Below are 9,575 nucleotides of genomic sequence, written 5' to 3' on the forward strand. Positions count from 1 at the left end.
ACGTAGCCGATGTTGTGCCAGTATATCCTTCACTGATGCTACCCCGAGTTTCCCACTGACACAGTCATTTATGATTTTATCGCGCCTTGTGTGCGCACATGCCCACCTAAGCATCTTCATTTCCGTCACATGGATTTCCAGGAGGTGCGAGCTTCTAGTTGCCCAGCATTCAGCTCCGTACAACATCGCTGGCCTTATTGTTGTCTTGTAGAATTTTCCTTTCAGTTTAACTGGGACCTTACGATCAAAGAGGACCCCAGTCGCCAGTCTCCATTTAGCCCATCTTGACTAAAAATTTTCCACCTATAAGTCCTTTCTCCGAAAGTGATTGTCTATGGAGTGAGTCGAGACAATACAACTAATCGGTTCATACTTCGTGTGATCGTCTATGGATCCAAGATCGAGACAATACGACAACAAGATAACTTGTGTGATTGACTATGGATACAAGATCGAGACAATAAAACAACGAAGTATGTTTACTTGATAATAGGTTCGAACTTAACCAAACACAATAGGATTTCTATCAAGTAAATATGAATTAACGCTTGTGTATTTTACTTGAAATTATAATTGCGGAAATAGAAAAGTAAAAGACACAACAAGATTTTGTTAACGAGGAAACCGCAATTGCCGAAAAACCCCGAGACCTTGTCCAGAATTGAATACTCTAAGGATTAAGCCGCTATACAAAATCTAAACCAACTTCGTATAGTTGAGACCAAGCAACTAAACCTATAGTTCACCTAGTTCCGTCTGTATCCCTGTGCCTCCAACTTGCAATAAGTCATGTACTTGGAACAATTCCTTTGGTTCCTATTACAAACAGTAAAGTAACAACAAATATGTTCGGTAACAACTCTTTTCAAACAACGTGATATGAGTTTGACAAAAGGCTCTTTCGTTTATTCCAATAATCCCCTTTGTCAGGTTCTTAGATCTATCCAATAACAACTACCAAAGTAATTTTCAAGGTTTTGCAATCAATACTTCGAATCACAAAGAAACGTATTGATGCCGATCTACTCAAATATTCAACCCAATCTATCAAAAAGATAAACCGATTATAGTTGGATCCCTTTCCGGCCAAAACAAGTTTTAGTGTACACCAAAGATTATGAACCCAAATCAAAAATCTTTTTCGTCTTCAAAACTTCTTAGATCTTCAATAAACACCTGCAGACAATCAACTTGAATCTCTTGTGATCAATCACACACAGAACGACGTCTGTTAATAATGGATTATCATAAGACGTCTTTAGATCTACAAACAATTCTAAATATCCCCGTCGATACTTCGATCTAGTTTGAGTGAATCTTATATCAGAAGAGAAGATTCTCAAGCATAAACAAATTAGGGGCAATCAAAGTTCAACAACCATTAGTCAATCAAATCAATCGAAAACTAAAAATAAAATGCAATTATCTAGTTTCCCACCAACGGTACCAATAGAGCTTCTCAATCCCAAAAAGTCTTTAAACCGAGCATCCGTAAGAGATTTCACCTAATTATATTACTTTCCTCTCCGAATAGGCGGCTCCACCAGTAACAACACAACTAGGTAGTTTTGCTGGCTCTGGGGATTAGTTTGCTTGAAATGCAAACTTAAATATTTATAGACCAAGGACGTTTGGACACCAAGGAATTTCCAAAATCGAAAATATTCTCAAGATATGCAATATATTTCCAAATTCAGTTTTCATAATTCCTGGAAATGCTCTGTCCAAATATTGACCAAAATCTCAGTAAAAAATCTCCAATTAGTAAATGCACATTACCAATTTTTATTTTCTAAAGATATGCATTTTAATTGCTGGAAATTAAAAGCATATAAAACTAAAAACCTTAACTAAAAGATTCTCAATTTATTTCGATTCGGGATTCTCCTTTAGCTATTAACGAATATCTTTGAAAAATAAAAGATAAGAGTTACTGCACATGTTCAAAGTATGTCGACATCTTTAGTTTGTAAATCCTCTTTAATATTTAAAATCTTGGAACCGATTTGTCACACTTCCGAAACGAGTTTAGAATTGCTTCATCTGACTTCCAAGAACTATGTGATTGATTATCCTATCAAATCGCCAAACATGGGTTTCACGGTTCTACCAAAACAAGTTTCAGTTCTACCTCCATGTGGGTACTAGAATTAGTCACGCTAGTTACCGAAACTTGGTTGACTAGGTACTAGGATCGGTTCCCACATATATATGGTATCTAACTTGTATTTGGTGCACATGTTCATAGGATCGGTTCCCCAATAACTAAAAACTTGTTTCACCTCTTACAAGGATCGATTCCCCTTTTGTGATCGGTTGCACCTCTTACTAGGATCGGTTCCTCAATGTCTAGAGTTGGTCATACCAATTAAACTAAATCGATCATACCATGTTAGGTGATTACTTACGATCGGTTTCACTAATAAAAGTCATACCAATACAAAAGTTAGGCATTGTGAATAATTTTACCAAGATACATAAACAAGTTATGAGCGGTTATACTAAACACACATATTGGTAATCCAAAGATTTGTAATGAATAACAATACCAATAATCCTAGCGATTTCCCTTTCGATTCACAAAAAAAGTTTATGAATTTATTTCCTTTAAACGAATGTAAAACATTGTTTCCTAGGAAGAAATCGTCACCCATACCCATACATAATCACAGTAGCATTCATACGATTATGTCGATGTATTATATACGAAGTTTAAAAGATAGAGTTTATACTTCGTATTGTAATTCCTTAATACTATGTCTAACTAGAGTATAATCATTTACAGCTTCGCAGTTATATTTTCAATATGCACGACTTGAAAGATACGTTAGGAATGAAACAATTCAAGTCAAATATTACTAACCTCAAGAGGAAGGATGATGTCGTCGTTGTAGCTCTTTACTTCTTCGCATTCTTCAAGTCTTCACGTAATACTTGTAAGTCTCAAATCCTAGTAAATTTCTAGCTAACCTATACGAAGTTAACTCTAGTAAATAATCAAGCGACTCTTTAAATGATTTTTGTTTCACTAAAATTTAAGACAACCAAACTTGACATACCAACGCTTGGTGGGTTCAACCGAGCTATGCTATAAAAACTCCCCATTTATCAATTTTAGTGACAAAACTCTTACATCATATGGATAAACAAATTACACATACGCTTGATTCCCAATTTCAACAGCATAATAACCTGTATACACTCAATCCATAAATGTCGTTGTTGACATTATAATAACAAAGCTAATACTCCCCCTAAAGGTAATATAAGTAGATTTTCAATACGCACGTCTTTGTTATTCCCTTTGTAGTTAAGAACCACAAGTATCAATATGATATGTTACTCCCCCTTAGTCTATGCTTTACTCTTTCGTTTGATATAACATTTAAGCACTATTGTCCTTTCCCTTAGTGATACCAAATCAATATCAAATCACTTGTTTACTCAACATATTTCTCCCCCTTTTTGTCACAAAATGACAAAGGTACGAGCAAATAAAGGACAAACCTAAAGGATCTTACAAATCTCACAAAAATACTTGCAACCTATAAGAGTTAAGTACGAGGGTTCCACACACCATTTTAGATAACCAATATCAAAACTGAAACTACAAAGTAATTTTGTTTTGATATGTTACCAAGGAAACAATTTCCCGAAGCAATTTTCCCTATAGTTTAGAAAATCAAAAATTGACTAAGCTCCTTAGTTGTTTTGTCAAACCGATTGTACAATACAATCGCTTGTTCTATAAGACCAAAATAAATATCAGAATTAACTCTACTTTTCTCATCAGGCTCTAATTATTCTCATCAATAACTTAGACCTTTCAATTTTCAACAAGGCAAGTACTAGGTTAGTTAACTAGCATTTCTTGTTAAGGCATTCGATTAGACTTGAATAACCGAAACCTCCACTTTGATAAGTCTAACTAAGATCATAATTAACTTAGTTTCTCTTATCCGGAATCGAATTGGACTAAACAATTCATCCCGAAAACCTTTTCTTTTGTTAAGACGTAAACAATTGATACCAAACAATAAACCAAGATAACAATAGTTTTTCTTAACCGGAAACAATTGAATCACACACACATGCATACACAACTAATGGAATAAATATCAATTGTACATAAATTTTGTTAAGCAAAAGCAATAAATATATGCAATAAAATCAGGCTTTTCTTAAACAGGAAAACGATTAACTAACAAAGTCGTTACCTCAAATTCCACATCCTCTTCACCCTTTTCCTTTGCATCTTTCTTGGGAGAATTAATACCAAAATACCACTATGTTGTCATCTTCTTGCAAGATAAAATAACAACAACAAAGAGCAACCTTTACCAGAAAAAGGTTAAAAACCAGTTTTAAGTAATGCAATGCAAAAGTTGAAACCACGAAACATATATGATTTTATGTTAAACCAAAAGATTCAACATATTGTGACTTTTTCACATATTGTTTCAATGAAAACCCCTCATGATCCTTTGATAAATCCTACCAACATGGGCTAGAACTCAATCCCGCTAAATCAAAAAGGCACCCAAACCATAAGGGTCCATACAATATGAAATCGAATATTAAGGTTATGAAAACCAAAATCAAACATCACATAAACATATACTTAACCTGTCACATAAACATATACTTAAACATATATATCAAGTGGAAGGATGACGTTGTGGTTGTATCTCCTTACTTATTCACTTCTTCAAGTCTTCGCAATACTTGTAATGTCTCATATCCTAAACTTTTAAGATAACCTATACGAAGTTGACTCTAGTACATTTAATCAAGCGACTCTTAAATGAGTTTTGGTTCACTAAAATATGACAACCAAACTTGACATACCAACGCTTGGTGGGTTCACCAAACAAGTTTATGAATTTACTTCCTTTAAATGAATGTAAAACATTGTTTCCTAGGACGAAATCTTCACCCATACCCATACATAATCACAATAGCATTCATACGATTATATCGATGTCTTAATACTATGTGTAACTAGAGTATAATCATTCATAGCTTCACAATTATGTTTTCAATATGCTCGACTTGAAAGATACGTTAGTGTAGATGGTGTATTTTCAACAAAGGGCAAAACCGTAAAATCATGAGGCATGTTTTTGACACGGCTTTCAGACATGCAACGATTCATATTTTACGAAGCCATGATGAATGTGTTTTCGAAAAGCCTCCACCAGCTGGGCGTTCGATCCCTGGCATTTTTTCGTGACCTCTATGCAGAATAAAGTATTTGGGCGGTTCTCCGTATATTGAGAGCTTAATGCCTTCAGGACGTCGGTGATACTCACTTTTTCCTGACTGCAGGAGAGATACCCACCTCCACATAGAAGAATAGTTGGGCGGCGGACGCCTTCAGGACGTCGGTGACACTCACCGTTCCCTGATTATGTGGAGAGACTTTGCATAGATTCAGGCGGTTCTCCGTAGATTGAGAGCACTAACGCCTTCAGGCCATAAACAACACCGTGACTCCCTGACTATGCACCATTCAGAATAGATGTGACGCTTTAACTGGATAATATCTTTTCTGCAATAGATTAATCCTGCCGTGACATTCACTACTGAATTCCCATAATAATCTATTATTGCTCCTACTCCATGTTCGAACCCACGGCCTGATCCCATGGAATGGAAATAACAATTTCTCTTATTCTATGGTCGAATCCACGGCTTGATCTCATAGAATGGAAATAAAAAAACTGTGATATCTCATTACTCCGATTTCATGATCGAATCCACTGATCTCATGAAATGGTAATAGATAATCTTAATTACTCTGATTATATGGTCGAATCCACGATCCCATAGGATGGTAATGCTTGTTTTATTATTCTGAATTCGTAGTCAAATCCACAGCTGATCCTGTGAATTAATAATAAACAACTATTCATTTTTATTACTCGGTTTCATGGATTATTCTCCACTGAATTCATAGATTAGTAATAGATACTCAACAACCGGGCATCTGGACCATCACTGAGTAAGCCCCACAAAAATCGTGTGACTGTACTCGACAATGATGCACGACTGATCACCCGTATGCACGAACGAGTGTCCAAAAATATGAAATAATGAAGAATCCTTACCAAAACAGGAGAAAACAATAAATAATAATAAAATAATAAGTGACGCTCAGGGCCGGGCCCACCAGCCGGTCGGTCGTGCCCTAGCCATGGTCGATCCGTTCCTCTCCCATTATTTTCCTTATTTTTTGTTATTTCGTGAACTCACGAAAACTCCTTGGTTTTAGCAACTTTCCTTGTTTTTGCAAAACTCGTGAATTCTCCATAACTTGGTGGATTCACGAAATAATATTATAAAATAAGGACCGGGCAACCTAACCGCGCGGCCATGCTAAGCCGTGGCCGGTCCCACACATCATAATCCTTAGCTTTTTATAATTATTATTCCCTAATCTCACGAAACTCCTCCGTTTCAACAAAAACTCGTGGATTCTCCATAACTTCAAGGATTCACGAAAAATAATAAAATGGGGAAAGGTGTGCGGGACCAGGCAACCTAGCCGGCCGGCCATGCCCGGTCCCACACCTTGAAATCCCTAATCTTTCATAATTATTATTTTCCTTAATTCATGAAATTCCTGGGGTTTGAGAAAAATTCATGATTTCTCCATATTTTCTCGAATATTGCTCAAATCACGAAAAACCAAAAGCCAACATAGTCACACGACTGGCTAGCCTCTCACGGAAATTTTAAATATTAAAACAGTTTTATTTTAATATTCTCAAAATATTGATAAATTGAGCATACATGCTCATTCCAACAAAAAAAATCGAGAATTCTCAATCAAGATGAAACTCTTCTGAAAATTCACTATGTTGCTCGAACGCGTATCAGAAAATACTGAAACTCTCAGTATGGAAACATTGACACCACGAAAATATGTGTATGCCTTCATGACCGACCAGAGTTATTCCTAGGTCTTGCACAAAGCCGGTCTCACATGTTTTCATAATTCTGACCTAATTTGCTCAATTGCTCATACTGGGACCGAACTCTCTCCAACCAACTGGGGGATTCTCCAAATGACCAACAACTGGTCTCGTGACCACCAAGATCCGGTCCCATGCTCTCTTGGTTGGTCCTCATCTCTCATAGCTAGGTTTTATCACCTAATGCTGAATCCAACAATATTTCAATAAATGATGAAACCTGCATTTAATCATCGTTCTTTCACCAACTCTCAAACTGAGAACCCTGGTGCATGCTCACTCGAGAACTGGGCACCCAAGGACGCTCATCATCCCATGTGGTCGGTCCCTCCTCACTCATGACCAATTTTCAGCAATTCACTAATTGATGAAGGATTGATAAAAATTAGGGTTTCGAACAAACGCTCCACGAATCACCGTTCTGAGCAAGTTCAAACACAAAATAATGTTGATTCAGCAATCAACATCCAAATTAATAATATTCGGTAATTTACCAATATTTTTGATTAATATTTTATTGGGTCATGGCACCGGTAAATAATTCGTCGAATTGAGCAATACTTGCTCAGTTTCTCGAATATTGTTCCAACCATCAATGTTCAGTAATTCATCAGTAGTTTGTTGAATTGAGCAACAATTTCTAAGTTGCACGCCAAAATTATCAAATTCGTCGAATTGAGCAATACTTGCTCAATTGCTCGACAAACTCTCAATATTCAACAATTCATCGAGTTGATCAATACTTGCTCAGTCGCTCTAGTCAGACATTCATTGACATCTCAGAGAACTACATGTTCAATCCATGAATCACTGAGCATTCACCACTTATGTTCGATTAACCAAAACTAGACTCATAGTCTAAATCAGTGAACAATTGACTAACTAATACATGTCTTCCTTGTAGACTCCACGATTCGTGAAATATCAATCACGTCACATATGGGAGGATATCACTTAGGGTTTGGTCTGGCGGTCTACAGCATGTGGATTCATCCACAACGAGAAATGTGCGTAAGTCGTGTAAACGGTTGAAGGAGTTAGCAAAGTAGTGGGTGCATGATTAGTCAAGTCTCCGCACGACATGGAACTGACTTTACCACGATCTCCCACTTTCCCACTCTTTCACTCAAGAAGCCGTCACACTTACAGGAATCAGTGGTACATCATTCTTGCAATATAAATAAGTCTAAATTGAGGACATCAGGATATCATCAATCATCGATTATCATCATTATCCGTCAAACAACTCGATATAAACTTATTCACAGAACTCAACTTCAGCAGTTCAACAATATTGCATAAACCTTCAAAACACCCACAATCCTTAATCATCAGTGATCCCACACAACTCTCAGCTTCCCTCCTACAGATCAACCCATCTCCCTCTTTGCGACCGAATTGACACTGGAACGACCATTGTCTTGGTTTAGGCCGGAGTCATACAGATTAATTTCTCGAATCTAAGCACCCCCTTTGCAGCGGTGCATCTGTGTGAGGATTAACATTCTTCCCGGCTGAGGAGTCTCGACAGCACGCTTGACTCTTCACTTTCCCAAAAAAAAACGGCGGCTCGTTTTTCCCCATCTACAGATTTGAGACCACAGTGGGAGATTAATCTCTCGGTTGCAATCTCACATTTTCGCAAAATGGTTGATCTTAGGTCAGGTTCAGTTACAAATCCTAACGCAAACATCGCTAGCACTAGCAACAACTGTGGTATTCCAGAAACCATTCCTACTTACAACAATAGTGGTGATAATACTCCTCCTCACACCAACAACGAAAATCAACCTCTCTTCGGCGGACGTCCTGAGGAAGTCATGGAGAATCCACCTACCGTAGATGATCTCATGAAGGTGCAAGGGACTCTCGCCAAAAATCAGATTGACATGGCCACCACTCAAAAAGAGTTGTGCAATTATCTCAAAACTCACACTGACAAGATGTCAGGAAAAGCTCAGGAGAAAGGAAAATCCAAAGAAACATCTCCGGCCGCTGGTCCTGAAGTCATTCTGATCCATATAGTAGATGATGATGAAGTCCACAAGGCTGCAGATAACCCACCAACAAAGAAACCTGCATGCTTCATCACTCGTGAGGACATGAAAAGCTTCATGGAGGATCAAGGAAAAGACAAGACACCATCTGTCCACCGTCATCAACCTCCATATCCTTCTGCTACTCAAATAATTCCTCTCCCAAAGAGCTACACTTCCCCAACGTCCACACTATACAACTGAACAGGGAACGCTCAAGAACACGTGATTCATGGAGGCACCAGGAGAGCATGAACACAGCGGAATGATCCCAATCTACAGAGCCTTGCTGGAGAATCTGCGATTCCATACTTTCTCAGAACTCCATGGAGCATCCAAGCGATCAACAATGCTTTACTAGAAAGAGCAAAGTCTGCAAGGTCGAGGAATCTCGAAGCATCGAACGCCTAGTCAACAATCAGTACAATCTCCAGACTTCCACAAATGTTGTTGTAGAAAGGAGCAAAGAAAAAGTCGAATCACAGCGCAAGCACGTTTCTCTAGCTCCTCCGAAATCACCAAAAAAGGGTAGTCAAATCCGGGATGCACAAGCTCCAACTCA

This window comes from Papaver somniferum, chromosome 3 (genome assembly GCF_003573695.1).
Source record: "Papaver somniferum cultivar HN1 chromosome 3, ASM357369v1, whole genome shotgun sequence".
Lineage (NCBI taxonomy): Eukaryota > Viridiplantae > Streptophyta > Magnoliopsida > Ranunculales > Papaveraceae > Papaver > Papaver somniferum.